Here is a 17,579-nt window from a genome sequence, read left to right on the forward strand (position 1 = left end):
TAGGGCTTTATTTTCATGACTGGCGTGAATCCTGCGCAGTGCACGGCAAACGCAACAGTGACCAATTCACAGACAAACGTGGGCCGGCGGATCTCGAAAAGGGTTGGCTGCACCGTTGTGGGACATACAAAAGCATCCATCCGACGCATTCTCATTCGACGTGACGTACACTGTGCTTCAATGTTTTTTCTCAGAAATTGCAAACATTTTTATCGAACGCTGCCACCATACGGGACTCAGATTTTAGGTTTGCTGCAGCAAAAATCAGCAGTATTCCATAAATATGCTGTATCTGCAAAAAAAGAAAAGGAAATAATAGTCAAACCTCGGTCTTCGAACGTCTCGGTTCTCATCCCATTTGGTTTTCAACCAAAAATGTCATATTTTTACATAATCATTACATAATAGACATGTTACATGTCATATTATACAACCGAAATTGGGTTCTCAACCAAACTGAGTGCATCTGAATGCATCACTCGACTACCCTCCGCTTCCTTATACGTCACTTCCTTATATGTCGCGTCTTCCTCATTGTCTCATTGGGATCGACACATTAATATTGTTGTTGTTTTATTTTTGCGAAAATGCTGACATATTTGGTTAAGATCTCCTGATTAGTATAATTTTAAAGCAAGCAGAGGATGGTTTGAAAAGAAAAGTTAGTGTGCCCTGTGTTTGCCCAAAGACAGCTGGGATAGGTGCCAACACGCCCCGTGGCAGAAAGATAGAGAGATTTTTATGTACAGATGTTAATGTTGATGTTAAAAATTGGTGAAAATAAAAGTTTGTTTTTATAGAATTTTACACATGACCTGCTCTATTATTAAGTTTGTATCCAGTTTATGCGATAAAATAGTTTAAAAGTTGTTTTCTAGACTTTGAACAGATTAAGATTTCTTACATTGATTTTAATGGAAAGCGCTGTTTCGGTTTTTGAACAAATCGGTTTTCGAACAGGTTTCTGAAACAGATTATGGTCGAAAACCGAGGTATGACTGTACTAAAAACAAAACCCAAAAAGGTTATTTCAACTCATTCACTGCTAGTCCTGAAAATATTAAGGAGCGCCATTCCCGAATTTGTTAGTTTTCTTTTTTCTTGTGGGAAAGTGCATTTCAAGCTTCGGTCAGACCTCTGGCAATGCCCCCCCACGAGGCGACAGCATTTTCATTTTGGACAGCCGCCTCCCACTTTCAACGCAGATAACTCGACAACCAAGTAAACTCAAAATAAACTTTGTTTTCTGATGTTGTTTAAGCGCTATATCAATCAATATGTATGTATTGCATTGTATTTTGGACAACTGCCCTCATTTCAAGCTCATATAACTTCAGACCTCAACTTAATTTAGGAATTAACTCTTTTTTTCTGATGAAAGAAGAAAGTCTAAGTTTTCTTACGCTGCATTGAATGTTTATGTAGTCCTAATACTCAATATTCTGCGGGTCCTGGAATTCGAGTGAAAATGACAAAAACCCTGGCACTGGAGAGGACACATTTTTTCACATCGTCTGGCAGTCAATGAGTTAAATGACATTTTAAAAAGAAATACAACTTACACTTAATTTCAATAGTAGAATATTGCTTGGGTGACTTCAGTTTTCCTCTTAAGAAAAATTAATAAAATAAAATAAACCCCATTTTGTTTTGTTTTACATTTTAAACGATACATTACACAACATCCCAGATTTTAAATGTACATTTTTGGAATTATATATACATATGGTAAAACTGTTTTATATAGTGTAATACAAAACGCTGCATTGAATGTTTATGAAGCCCTAAAACTCAATAGTCTGTGGGTACTGTAATTTTAATAAAAATGACAAAAACCCTGGCACTGGAGTGGACACATTTTTGCACATCGTCGAGCAGGGTGAAATAATTTAAATAATAAATAAGTTAAATAAAAATGCAAACCATGCCCAAAAAACAAGATAAAATTAAATGACAACTTTAAATGTAAATATCATGAAAAACTACAAGTTGGCGTTATACTGTTTTAATCCTCATATTATGTTAAAGGGTCAATTTTACCCATTTCCATTTTTGTGTTGACTAAAGCACTGGATATTCTTACTTTAGCTGTCTTCAAAACAGTTCTAAAATATCCTAATGGGGTAGAAAATATGTTATCTCTCTTTTCAAGTATGTTTATAACATCTCAGAAACAGTTGTTGCTGGTGTCACCGATTATTTGACTGTTTTGTGTGGATTTTTACATACGGTTAAAAATGACCCACAACAATGTGTTTTTTTTTCAACATAATATGAGGGTTAAAACGTACAACTCGCAGAAGCTCAGCCAATTTTGAGAACGGCTCCGACAGCAAATGGATGACCGCGTTGTCAACTGATGCATCTCCCATACGGAATGCTTCGCTTGCAATAAACGCTGCACAACGTACCAATTTTTGCCTCAGCAAGAAGCGGGACCTTGGTGGAGTTTATCAAGGCCTCATCAGCAGCGCTTCGCTATCCTCGGCGCACATGTCGATAAACCGCACTTGTGAGGACGCGTTGAGGGGCGGGGGTAGGCGGCCCGTAATTACAGGCTCGCGCCGCGGGAGAGCCATAATCACAAAGACTCAAATAGAAAGATGCGACTTGACAGATGAATGCAGATTGTTTGCTGCTTGTTTCTCTTTGATTTGTGGTCACAACAAGGGGAAAAACCAGCTTTTGTTCTCTTGGCGTCAACCCCGCTATTTGACCCAATGCTCACTGACCGCTTGTTGTTTTAACTCGGTGGAAATTCAAGTCACCAAAGATGTCATATTTTTATAGCGGCTTTAAAAAAAACATTCTAAGATCTGTTGACATTCCTTTTTTTTCTTTTGAAGAAATCGTTCAGTTGCAGGCTGTTATGCGTTTCATGTTTGAGGCCGCCTTCGTTCATAATGTATCATTCACTATCCTCCAGGCATTGGATGGTCCACTTGTCAATCATAACAGGTGGTTTCAGTTTCACTGGCTTATCTTTATCTAGACATTGATTAGTTTAACCCTTTTCGGGGACAGTGGTTACTACAGCGGACATCTTAACATGCTTATCGTGTTATCAAGTTACAGAATGTGTGAGAGGGTTACATTTCAGTCACTCCATCACTCCTATTGACTCTTAATCCTCCAGTTAAAAAAAAACTCATCATCATTGTATACACCGGCAGTTCACAGTCCTATTTCATATCAGACAATATTTTCAACAACAAACCTTTAAGGTGTGATGGATGAATACAATAAAATATTTGATTTGGAATGCACAAAAACGTTGACTCACCATTGCTGCGTCTAATGGAGAGTGAGCTTGGTGATTGGGATTCTTCCTTTGAGATAAATTCATGTTTTAAGTCAGACTTCTAATACTGTCTATGAAATGTAGACTTTTTCTTGGAAGTCATAGGCTCCTCTTTTTTGTCCTGGGTGTGCCTTTTCCCCTTCCCAAAGTATTTTTTAAATAAAAACGTTAGTTTGTTTTACTCGTTTTTTTAGCTAGCTGCTGGGTTTCATTTTAGCGGTCTTGTGTCACGTGACCAAAATGCGCGTCAAGTGTGACATATTGTGGACTGAGGTAATAGAGAATCCGGTAATTTTTCAGAATAAAACACCAAACTGCGAAATAAACACAACGGAAATAATGGCTATCTTTCTTAGCTTCGTAGGGACGATATATAAAACGACCTGGCATCTCAATAATCATATTTGTAGTCATTTTCAGGTCAGAACAGGTGGCCACACTTATCAATATACTCATCATTTTTTCTGTATAGGATAGTTGTCCATGTTAAGTGCTTCGTGACACCTTCAGCTATTACTAAAACGTGAGAAAAAAAAACAAAATAATAATAATAATAATAATAATAATACATTTCATTTCATTTATAAGCGCCTTTCAAAACTCTCAAGGACACTTTACAGTCACAGGATATGTTTTCTGCGGGTGAGCAGCGGCAGCCACACGCGCCAGCATTCACTCAATCCGGAAGTAACAAAGTAAAAAAAAAAAAAACACCAAAAAACTAAATAAATAATATGACAACACAAAGACACGGAGAGTTATTCATTCTTCAGCACTTTCTGTACCCTCTAGCAGTTCTAGATGAAAGCGGAGCTGATCAAAGCGTCCTTTTAAGCAGTGAATGAGGGACGTCATGGTGGAATGAGCACGTCTACAACAAGCTAAATGCTGAATCCATATGTATTGTATTATATTGTATTGCATTGTATTGTATTTCCTTAGGCTAGACACCCCTATGGGTGTTAAAGTAACATACATAGGTAGCAGTTTGACAACAGTAAAACATTCCATTCCCCTCATTTTTCCCTGTGAATTGGCATTTCAGTAGTTGGCTAGTTTTTTTTCTATATGGGCTAGTGACCAAAACCCGAGCTCAACAGTCATTCCAGAGTTTATTGGCCATTTATTCAAACGCCATACTTATCGCCATACTAATCATCTGTAATCACAGTAAAGGTTGATTTTCAAATTGGTGGCGAGCTGATGAATCGTTCGCATTCAGCCTCTCGCTGTGTGTCGCGGCACTGTTCGGCAACAGCTGGCGGAAGCTGTTAAGCGAGCAGAAACTATGACACCTCGGTGGCTCTCTGGGACAATGTCATGGCATGTATTTTCCAATGAGGTGTGTTATTTTTAACAAGAGGCCCTGTTTTTAAGAGTTGCTGTTGTTGACGCATATGCTGTATTATTTTTTCTAATAAAAGCCATGAATTACATATGGGCGTGCTTTTCTTGGTCATGCAGCTGTTTTTGGAGGACGTCAATATTTAAGGGAAAATGATTCATTCGATGATAAGCAGGAGTTTTATGATGGGGCCTGGATGTGTCGTATGAGCCAGACTTATTTCTCCTGTGAAGGTCAGGCAAAGTTCACTCACACGTCAAAACGCAGCATCCAAGAAGCAAACGGGCTTCCTCAGGAGAACAAACACCCGCCGTGTTTTCAGGCTCGCACGTGTGGCTTTCAAAACGCCGCAACCGCCATTCAATGGCGATTGCCTAAAAGACCCTGTTCCTGGTAAATGAATATGCGTACTTGTTCCAAATTTAGTGTTTTTTGCCTGCCGCTGCACGCTATTTGCACTGCCGTTCGTCAGGGTTGCGGGGTTCTTTAATGACCACTTTGATCCCATTCAGGTTTGGCGTTGGTGTTTGCGTGACCCTGGAGAGAACAAAAAAAAGACAAAATAATCAGGAAAATATAACATTTTAAGCTAATTGCATTTTAAGTAATCCATTGTCGTAACCGTTGATCCTGAAAGGGTTCAACGCAGTACCGCGAATGACTCGGTTCTGTCTGCCACTGATCATAAAGTCACTTGGCACCTCTACTTGTCATCGGCATGACTCATTTCAGTCATTCATTCGGCAGGCATCACCAGTCTCAAGTTTATGATAGTTGACAAAAGAGAATGAAATGACCAAAACAAAAAAAGGACATTTTACAATGAAAATAAAATACCTAAAAGTAAAAAAAAAAAAAAAAAAAAAAATTAAAACACCCACTGCGCACATTGCACACTGGAAGAACCAAGACAAGGGCATGGAAAATCCGACTGGACCCTCCGCACCATGCCCACCACCTTTTCCAGTTAGTCCCCTCAGGCAGGCGCTACCGAACCAAAACCATTTAAACAGCTTCTAAGAAATGCATTTAGTCGGTTTGGCTGAATCTTAACGTTCAATAAGACTGTGTCCAACCTTTTTTTCTCAAAAGACGATCAACTGTATGACGGCACAGAGCAAAAACAGATGTTCTCAAATTATTGATGTTTGTGACCGTGATGCAAAGCGGACTATCAGGTTTAGATTGATATTGGGAGTTGCGCACTGACTTCACACAAAGGCTCAAGGGGTGTTGTTATGATTATTATTATTATTATTATTATTATTATTATTATTATTATTATAGATGCATTAATGATTTTTTTAAACTATGAAAATAAACAAACTCACTCTAAAACTACTAAAACTATAACGTAACTAATGTTATAACGTAACTATTTTCCCTGGTAGCACTGACATACTATACTCTATGACATTTTCTGCCATTTTGTGCCCATTTTAGACCAACTGTATGTAGTTTAACAGCAATGTTTCCATGACATATAGCGCATGTGTTTTTACAGCCTTTGGGACGACAAAAAAAAAAAAAAAAAAAGAAAACCCACCTCCCAGTTTGCTGGTCATCATGTCACAGCGGGGTGAAAGTTCCCCATCGGCGGCACCGCTTGTGCAGCGCAGATAGCGTCCATCTCTCCAGCAAGACCTGAAACTGGCGTGATGAATTGCACCATTCACCTTCTTCCCCCTCCATAAAGACGTCTATGTGTTTTTTGTCACATACAAACACAAGCACGCCTCTTTCACCCCAGACCAGAGTATGTAAAAACAGAGGAAATAGCTGAAAGAAAAGGTGTCATTTTTCCTCAGCTGAAAGCATTGAGGTGTGTGTGTGTGTGTGTGTGTGTGTGTGTGTGTGTGTGTGTGTGTGTGTGTGTGTGTGTGTGTGTGTGTGTGTGTGTGTGTGTGTGTGTGTGTGTGTGTGTGTGTTACGTGTGTGTATGTATGTATGTGTGCGTGTGGGCTTGCAGCAGAGAGAGTGAGTGGCCTCTAATTCGCTGATCTCAGCTGATTGCGTTTTCCCGTCCAGACGGTAGACATTCCTGCAAACCTGCGGCCGCAAGCATCGGGCCCCTCGATTCCAGAAAACCTTGTTGGAGACGCATATATCCACACACACACACACACGCGCAGACACAGGTGAAGATTTGTCAAGCCATGCGCTGCTTTCCATCTCACAAGTGTAAATTCAGACGGGATAGATGATTCAAGCCAATCTGTCACTTTTTCAGTCAACCGTAGCATTTAGTAGGTAATGCTACACAAGGAAGAAAAAACGGCAACACATTCCACAAACATGGCTGGCATCGAGCTAATTTGTCCACACATGATTTTAAAGCAGTGAGAGGTTGATGTTTTGGATCTTTTATTTCTCACTGATGCTCATTAAATAAAGGGGGCAATATTTAATAATACATGTTTTGGTATAAAACGCCCCACAAAGATGGCCGAAATGAGTGCAAATGGCTACTTTTAGCTGGAATGCTATGAGAGGAATGCTATACTCTGCCACACAAAATAACTAACTAGCTAGTTAATGAACTAGCCAGTGAGCTAACTAGCTAGATATATAGTTCAATAGCTAACTAGCGCGCTAATTAGCTAGCTAGATAGTGTGCTACCTAACTGGCTAGCTCGCTAGTTCGCTGGCTAACAAGCTAGACAGATAATTCACTAGCTAGCTAGTTTGCTAGTTCCCTCGCTAGCTAGATAGATAAAGAAATCAATCTTTTTTTTATGAACCATAAATGTCTTACAAGTTGAGTAGCGCCAATGGACTATGCAAAAATGCCCAACCTGCTATATAAAAATGCAAAAAGATTTGGATGTTATTATTGTCACAATGTTTAGAATGGTATTCAGTGGAATGCAGACATCCCCTTACCCCCACTCCACCCCCCAAAACATGGATTTATACCTTTTAATCGACACTATCTCAGATGTATTACTTTTTTGGGTCATCAACAATGTATTGTTGTGACCTTTCACAGTCAGCGGTTACATACCATGTCATCAGTTTAAAGGGCACATGTAAAGGGTTAAATCAGTCCTTATTGTAATTTTTCACATTATCTGGCATCACATTCAGAATAAGTAACTTCCTTGTTTGATGTAAAAATGATGTGTGACTTTTTTTGGGGAAGTGGGGGTCACAACATTTCCATGACATTTCTCATGAGAACAAGCTCACGGCAGAACGTTAAACTGCCATCATAATGGAGTCACATCCGTGAATGTGACTCAGGCAGCTTTCACCAAAACCTGTGCGGGTCAAACACACACACACACGCACACACACACACACACACACACTTGAGCCGGACACCGACCATCAGTTTTTCCAACACGAAGGTCCCAAAGGTTGCGGAAACAGCACCCCTGTGCTCTCCCCCTCGCCTCCGCCTCCCTCCTTCATGTCCTCTGCCGCGCGCATACTATCAACAGGAAACATCTTTGGCGCCACAGGAAGTGTTACTCTCTAATTGGCCCGACGTGATTCGACGGGTTCTCGGCCAATGGGAAGGGGGCTTATTTTAGGAGGTGGTATAAAAGAGATCTTTGGACAGCGCAATGTTCTCACACACGTGAAGTAAGCACATCTGCTTTCGTTGTTGAAAGTCAACTTTTGGACAGTGGGACTGTCGTGTCTTCCAAAATGGCTTGGCTCAAATTTTTCTTTGTAGTGATCTAAGTAGGCCTAAATGTTATTCCCCATTGATTTTGGATAACTCCTCTTCAAGTAAAGACACAAAATAAAAACAACAGAAAATTTCTCATCTGCAGGCGCTCCGAAAGCTTCTTGTGTGTATCCCAAAAATCATTTCCCATAGGAAACCATTAAAATGAGAATAATCCGTTCCCAGGTCCCCATAAAACATAATTTTCTACTTTTAATTTTCTAAGCCTTAAAACGACACAAAATATGAAATGGAGTTGATGGCTGGCTCAATATTACTTCACGTATAAGGCGCACTTGCGTATAAGGCGCAGGGTCATTTTTGAAGAAAATCAAGGCTTTTTGGTGCACCTTATACACCAGAAAATACGGTAAATACTGTTATTACTTATTATTTGGCCATCAAGCTGATTAGGTTGTCGCTGCGTGTTCCATCCGTCTTCGACCACTAAACACCACCCTTGATTAGGTGCCTCCTTTTCCCCGATGAAGAAGAGGGAAACAAATGCTACACTTCAACTCAGATGGCAGCTTATTTTCCATCTGGAATGAAAACTGTCTTTTCTTTTATGTATAATACATGTGCTATGGTATTATAATAATAATAAAATAAACTGTAGTGTATAATAAAGTCGTTTTATTTATCTTTGTGATGGTCGTTGATGGCTTGATGGAATGGAGTGGCCGGTTTCATCAGCATTAAACACTTGATGAGGAACGTAACCTTCTTTCACCATCTTGAGAAATGACCCCTGGCGGTGCTTTCCTTGTGATAATTGTATCTAGTTCCTCATCAATTGTGTTCTGTTTCGCTGGGTTGATAGCTTTTTGCATCAACCTTGCAGTCTACACTCTGCCTTTGAACTATCAAAGTTGAAACGAGTCCAAATGTAACTGTTTTCTATCCATTTTGTCACTGTCTCTCTGTCGTCTGCCTGTCTCTTTAATGTTTAAACCACCTCCCCTCATGCCGCATTCTTGACCAATCACATCGCTTTAACCAAAGATTGGGGGCGGGGAATAAAGGTCGAAAACAGTCGACTGCCATTTTGTTGTTAGAAGAACGGGCTCGTTCGCGAAGGACACATCACTGATTGAGGCAGCTCTGTGTATAAAAAAAGTTTGTATGCCAAGGCAAAATTTTCATAAATGTAACGTTCGTAAACCAAAAAGTTCGTAAGCCAAGGGGTTCGTAAACCAGAGTTTCACTGTGCCTAAATATGAAACGATGTTCAGAGGGTGTTCTGAGAAAAATTCATGCACCCCCACATGAGCCCCCAATCAGTTGCAGAGACACCCGCAGGAACATCCACCTGTTGAGAAGACATGAAGGAATCTCCAAAGAGTCAACGAATAGAGCAGAATAAAAATGGTCATAAATTGAATCAGTAACTTGGATGTTTACTGACGAACTATTAAACACAACTGTCGGTACTTGGAGTGAATTAGTTTCAAAGTGTGAGTATTTTGTTTTGTTTTTTTGTTTGCCACCTTTTGGATTCCCACAATTTCCTTCTCATATGTTGTAGGAAGCCACCCGTGCGCTCCAGTCAGGCCACCGTGCATTCAGTCGTCAATCACGCTGCGGTTAAAAGCGCGCACAGTCGGGTTTTATTTTCGGTGTTATTACAGAAGTGGTCAGACGTCTCATGTACTGTAGATCCCTGCTTTTTTTTTTTAATTGTTTGTCTTCACGGCCAAAAATATCATAATGTTGACACTGTGTCGGAGCTCCCTGATTAGCGGCAGACAAAAGGAACGAGACGGCTTCACAGGAAAGAGAACAATCAAAGCGCACATTCCAAGAAAAGTACGACATGCATCGCAAAGCGGCGGGGACACAAAAAGCTTCACCGAGGAACGATGTTTGAGTGCTGATTAAATCAGAATGTTTCTGTTGGGATAAAGGGGAAAAAAATAAATCAATTAAAACAATCATAAGTGATCCTCTATAGCGGTGGACGGGTTCATCAAACAGGACTCAATTGCGTTGTGGGAAAAGCGAAAAGCCGAAAGCAAAAGATCGTTTGTTATTTATATATATATATATATATATAGTCACAGGTCTTATCCTAACGTGGGAACTGTTCAAATCAGCCAGCTATCCCGCTAGCTAGCTATTTAGCTGGCCACCTAGCTGGCTATTTCGCCAGCCACCTAGCTGGATATTTAGCTGGCCACCTGACTGGCCACCTCGCTGGCTATTCAGCTGGCCACCTATCTATTTGCTATCTATTAGCTCTCACTAGCTAGCTATCTGGCTAGCTAGCTATTAGCTAACTAGCTAGCTGGCTATCTCTTAGCTATCTATTAGCTAGCTTTCTTTCTATTTGTGTTATTCCGGGTTGAGTGAACGCTGGCGCATGTGGTTGCCGCTGCTCAACCACAGAATTATATACAGTGGTGCCTTGAAAAAAGTTTAATTTGCTCTGTGATTGCCTTTGTAACTCAAATCGCTTATGTGGTGCTAGTTACAAAAGCCATCAACGGATATACCTCATGTTAATTATATTACAGTGATACCTCAGCTTCTGAACTTAAATGGTTCCCAGAAAGTGTATGTACGGCGAAAAGTGTGTCTTCCAAACATTAATTTCCCATAGGAAACCATTAAAAATGAGAATAATCCGTTTCCAGGTCCCCATCAAAGATAATTTTCAACTAAATAAGCCTTAAAACTACACAAAATATGCCTTATTTTATGTATAATAAATGTGCTATTGTATTGTAGTAAAAAAAACTGTACGGTAAAATAAATAAATAATAATAATAAACTGTACAGTATAATAAAGATGTTTTATTTACCTTTGTGATGGTCGTTGATGTAGTTGCCTCTTGATGATATCCGAGTGAAATTGCCGTGCTTTCACTGTGATAATACTCTCACTCACACTGTCCCCTGCTAGCTGCTTTTCGTTAATCCAAATCGACAGAAGTTTTTTAACCTCTTCTATTGCTTGAGACAACACAGAAACACCCTTAGCCACACGTAGCAATGGTCGACTTAGCATGCTGGCACTGGGACGCTAAGTCACACAAACGCACACCTCGTTCGTGTTTCTCGATGATCTCCTTCTTCTGCTCAACCGTAATTTCGTTTTATGTCCTCTTCGGCTGAACACTAGCCTGTAGTGGGGTCTTTTCTGTCCCAAAAAAAGCAAAAGTATCCCCTCGATAGCAAACGACGTATGCCACGTATGCAGTCAGAGAAAGGGGGTTTGGAAAAGTAGTCCGGCAGCCACGGTGGCGCTGTTCGGCCATGTGGTTTGGTGCTGTTCTGCCGAAAACTAGTCCGCCAGCCATTGTGGTGCTCCGTGTGTTTCCCGAAAACTAGTTCGTATGCCAAGATAATATTCTGGTGAATGTAATGTTCGTAAGGCGAAAGGTTCGTTAACTAAAGCGTTCGTAAACCGAGGTATCACTGTATTCGTAAATCTTGACAGAGGATAAAGAATATATTGCTTATGGTTACATTGTCTGTCTCCATGTGCTTCTGCATTGTTTGTGTTCTACCTGGAAATTAATGCACCACATGTGGTGTATCGGTTTAGAATTGACTGACGGGCTAGGGTAAATAAAGGACAAAAAGATCTAATTTTTAGGTTTAGTTTAACAGCAAACTCGCAGCGGAACAAATAGAAATTGTATATTTCCAACATAAAGGTTATATTTGATCCCCTGAAAAAAAGCATTTTTTTAAAGAGTTGACCCCTGTTACCACACATCCTAGAAAGATGGCTGAAATGGAATATTAATTACAACATTGGGTTATGGGCAAGGTATTATTATTATATATTTTTTGCCCGTCGAGTATCGTTTCCGTCAAACATTAACAGTCCCCTTCCTCATGCGGTCACCACCTTTGACGAAATATATAATCATCAAATCCAAATATAAAAAAAGGGGGGGGGTTCCTGGATGAGGACAATCCCCTCCATAATTAGTGGGATTCTCCCAACCGGGCACCACCCCGCCATCCATCTCCATTACAGCCCTTCTCTGATGATGAGGCTATTTCAGCATCAGGGTTTTAAGAGGAGGGGAGAGGGGGCTTTGCAAAATATCTCTCATTCCTGCCGGAGTGTCATGTGGCAGGTAAACGACAGGGTTCGAAGCGGCCAACCACGGCGGACGCCGTCCCGCAAACAGACGTTGAGGGAGATTTATTTCCAGTGGGATGACTTGCGGTATGTGCGTGTGGCTGCCTTTGTGACGTCACATGCTTCTGATCCCTTCCCCTCGTCGAGGAATGGAACGATGAAATACTGTGTGTTTGTTTATATATACAGTAGCTAGCTAGATAGCTAGCTAACTAGATAGCTAGCTAGATAGCTAGGCTAGATAGCTGGTAGCTATAGATAGATAGCTAGATAGATATCTTGCTAGATAGATATCTTGCTATCTAGCTAACTCGATAGCTAGATATAGAAATAAATAATCCATTCATGCATCCATTTTCGAATCTACTTACACGGCTGTCTTTGGGCAGTAGGCGGGGGACACCCTCAACTTTTTTAACTTTAACTTTTTTACTGCCATGAAAATGGTACTTCCGTGTAATGGTCAATTGGCTCCAACAGAATTACCTTTCTCCCAACTAGTTTGTTTAATCAAGATTTCACTGTATTATATTTCTCCGGACAGACCGTGACGACCCTATTTTCTGGTGTACAAGGTGAAAAGCCTTGATTTTCTTCAAAAGGTGACCCTTTTCGGTTTACGAACGTTACATTTATGAAAATTTTACCTTGGCATACAAACTATTTTTCGGGATACACATGGAGCTGCCACAATGCGTGATGTGTCGTTCGTGAACAAGTCCGTTCTCCTAACAAGAAAATGGTGCCCAACTGTTTTGTCCTCTATTCCCGCCCCCAGTCTACGGTTAAAGCCACATGCTTGGTCAAGAACGCAGCAGTGAGGGGGTGGGCGTTACAGACAGAGAGAGAGTGAGGCCGTTCTATCAAAAACAAAATGGTGTCTTCGGTTAAAGCCACGTGATTGGTCAAGAACGCAGCACACATACACACACACACGCACACACACACACACACACACACACACACACACACACACACACACACACACACACAAGGGAGATGACAGAGCTTGAAACAAAAAAAAAAACAAAAGTGAAAAAAACATTGAAATGGTGAGAAAATGGATAGAAAACAGTGAAATTTGGACTCGTTTCAACTTTGATAGTTCAAAAGCAGGGTGTAGACCGTAAAGTTAAAATATCCCATCAATCAGGCTCAGCAAATAACCCGCACAAGCCATCTGTACACTTGATGCAAAAAGCTATCAACCCAGCTAAACAGAACACAATTGATGAGGAACTAGATACAATTATCACAGAGAAAGCACCGCCACGGGTCATTCCTCAAGATGGTGAAAGAAGGCTACGTTCCTCATCAAGTGTTTAATGCTGATGAAACCGGCCACTCCATTCCATCAAGCCGTCAACGACCATCACAAAGGTAAATAAAACGACTTTATTATACAGTGCAGTTTATTTCTTTAATTATAATACCATAGCACATTTATTATACATACAATAAGGTAGATTTTGTGTAGTTTTGAGGCTTAGAAAATTAGAAAGGAGAAAATTATGTTTTATGGGGACCTGGGAACGAATTATTCTCATTTTAATGGTTTCCTATGGGAAAATTTTTTTTGGGATACACACTTTTCGCCTTACACACTCTGTCTGGGAACCAATTAAATTCGTAAGCCAAGGTATCACTGTATTGTATAATGCTTCTCAGGACAGACAGCCACACACTGACAACGGGGGTCTTTTTTTTGCAACTAGTGCACAATAACGCCTCACTTGCAGCAGAGGAGATCTGTGATTGCCACCAAAGTGCATGCGGCACACCTCGGCTTGCATGCACACACACCACTCACCACATACCACACAAACACACATACACGCACATATAGTTCAGGAAATAGTGGCCGAACTGCAGTGAAGATTCACTCTTCGAAAAACAGGAAGTGGTGAGCAGCTGCACGCGGCGTCGGAGCGTAAAAAGTGTTAGGACACCTGCATCTCAGCTTCCATTATGAGATGCACCATCCACCGCTCACACCTTATTAAGTCTCGGAATGCCTTTTCTTCAATGAGCGTGCCAGAAAGTCACCGCTCACAAACACGAAAGCCAATTTTGTGCAGGACTCCGCGAGGCGTGTAAAAAAATGTCAAGCAGGTAGATTAGCTCGGGATTATGCCTCTCCTTCAGGTGAAATGCAGCAGCTGCCATTTGGGGTTATGAGGTGGTGTGGTGGGTGTCAAAGGGCGTTGAAACGCAACCCCATCCCATCGTCCCTTGCCTTTGCCGTCGGGTTGAAGTGCGCGACTTGGGCTTAACCGGCATGCCAACACTCGCCGAAGAAGTTTAGATGGGAATGAAAGCAGACGAGGCATGAATGAAGCGTCGTGACCTGAAGAAGAAGCCGTCGAAGGACACGAGACTCAACTCCCTCCCAGCCCTGCTCCCCCTGCCCCTTCCCACTGTCACACTCACTGAAGTCTGAGTACACGCTACACGCTGTACTATCATCCTGAACTATTTTTTTTTCTTGTTTTTTTTTTCTGCAAGACCTCACTTTAACCTTTTTTGTTGTTTGTTTTTGCATTATAACACGACGTCACTTTACATACGACACTACCTCACTTTACATACGTCACTACCTTACTTTACATTCAGAAATTACATGTATTGTCTGTTGTCAATTGTCTGTCTTTTTAGCCACTTTATAAGTGCCTTGCACACTGGGTCCGAGAGGACATTAATTTCACCTGTGCTGTATCAGAATCAGAAAACCTTTATTCGTATGTCATGCATATTAGCATATTTGACAATAAAGCTAACTTTGACTTTGACGAGGTGACGGGAGGTGAATAGTACGTTTGAGAAAACGGAATTTTTCAAACGTTTTCTTCGGAAGACCCGAAAAGTGTAATCTAACGACATTCGAAGTCAGAGTTCCCACCGGGAGAGAGGATCTGGAAATCAATTGTGGGTACAAGATGACTAGGAGACACTTACATTTAGCTCATTGGGTTGGATTAGCCTTTATTAGTCTTACAGTGGAGAAATGTACATTTCACAGCAGCAAAGTGATGAAAGGAAGTGGAAAGGAAGGGAAGAAGTAGAAAAACAAAATACAGAAGCTGTTGTAAAGGCAGCCACGTTTGCGCCACCATCTTGAAGTCAAAACAACAACAAAACTAAATAATGTGACAACACAAAAGACAGACAGTCATCCAATCTTCAGCACTTTCTGCGCCATCGTTGTTGTATGAAGCAGTTCTAGATGAAAGAGGAGAGAATCAAAGCGTCTTTTTCACCAGTGGATCCGAGATCATCACGATGAAATGTGCGCGTCTGCTACAAGCAAAATGTTGAACGCAAACACAAAGCTGTACCATTCATGGACGAAAAGAGATTGTCCCACATCTTCCGTCCCACGTAAATCCGCTTCAATTCCAAGCTGCGACAGCTCCACATACGTATTGGCGGTTAGGTTGGAGGTGTCGAAGATGAACAGGTGCGTTTGAAAGTAGCCAAACCTGCAGGTGGTTATCGTGCTCGTTACACCTCTGCTTCCTGATTTTGATGGCGACAATGTCCCATCTAAATCCACTTCAATTCCAAGCCGCGACAGTCCCACATACACATCGATGCTCCTTTCTTCTCATGCAGTCCGACCTCAGTCTCAAGCTCATTTGGTTTGAGTGCATTTTCAACTTTCACTGAGTAACTGGTGAAAGGGCGGTTTGCACGTCAGCCTATATTGTATGAGTGGTCAAGTTTGGGAAAGGCAACAGGATGGGTAACGTTCCCTTTTTACTCGGGGTCAAGAGGCCAAGATCACTTTGAACTTTGACCTTCTGAGCTACCCGTGAAATCCCCTCACAACTGCGGAGGTGACTGACATAGCTGCATTGCATTCAAAACAACATTGCACGCATTGTAATCATGCTGCTGTTGTTCAAATTTTCTGATCCGATTAGATGCATGACAAAGAGGGGACTATAAATCATGGGCCCGATTGATGGCTTTCAGGAATCCCAAACACACACACAGACACACACACACACACACATTCCTGTTTCAATGTTTTTGTGAGGTCTGGATAACTCCAGATAAGGAGTGAGGACCACGGTTGCTGATAAGTAATGTAATATATATATATATATATATATATATATATATATATATATATATATATCACAGAACATTCGGAGTTCGAGTGTTCTGGATTCGCTAGCCAGCTATCTAGTTAGACAGCTAATAGATAGCAAATAGATAGCTAGCTAGGTACCCAGCAATGGCGACCCCGTTCAACCGGGAATAACTCAAATAGATCAAGTTAGCTAGCTAGCTAATAGATGACTAATAGATAGCCAGCTAGTTAATAGATAACTAATAGCTAGCTAGCTAGTTAGACAGTTAATAGATAGCAAATATAGATAGCTAGGTAGCAGCAACGGTGAGCCCGTTCAACCGGGAATAACTGAAATAGATCAAGTTAGCTAGCTAATAGATGACTAATAGATAGCAAGCTAGCTAGCTAGTTAGACAGCTATAGTGAAACACTAAATTGTGTACACACCCACGTCGGCGCAAACAGCCCAAAAAATACAAAATACTAAAGTGATTATGGGATTCCTGACTGTACGTCGAATTTATTCAGGAATTGAAAATTTGACATCGATTGCCGTTACCTAATAAGTTGGGTTTTTGGTTTTTAGACAGATTGTTTACCTTGGAGTAGATATTTACATTTATTGCACCTGTTGATTATAATGGAATCCAATTCTTGGATATGGATTGCAAATCCTTATCAAGAGTTTGTGTCCATCTACAATCTGATGGCCAGATTCCAGGATGGAAGCTAGCTGATGATGTCTCGCTGATAGCAAGTCAACTAAAGCAGATAGCATCATCCCCTCCTCCCCGAGACTAAATCAAGGTGGTTTTACAGCCTTTGGATGGAGGGGGAGTGGGGGGGTCATGCCCCTCTGTTCCTTTGAGATAACATCAGTGATGTTCTGAGGAACCTGTCTGACCTTGTGGCTTCCATTCCCGGGGTGACCGGACCGGCAGACCTCAGTCTTGCAGCCTCTGGGGCACACTGGTCAATATGACCTCCAGATACACAAAGGCCAACTTTGTAGCCTTTTGTTAGCTGAGATCAAAGGTAAATTCAGTACATCGGAGCTCAAACAAATGTTCTACTTGACCC

The sequence above is a fragment of the Hippocampus bargibanti genome, linkage group LG11, assembly GCF_051943395.1.
Source record: "Hippocampus bargibanti isolate YZ-2025 linkage group LG11, ASM5194339v1, whole genome shotgun sequence".
In the NCBI taxonomy this organism is placed as follows: Eukaryota; Metazoa; Chordata; class Actinopteri; order Syngnathiformes; family Syngnathidae; genus Hippocampus; species Hippocampus bargibanti.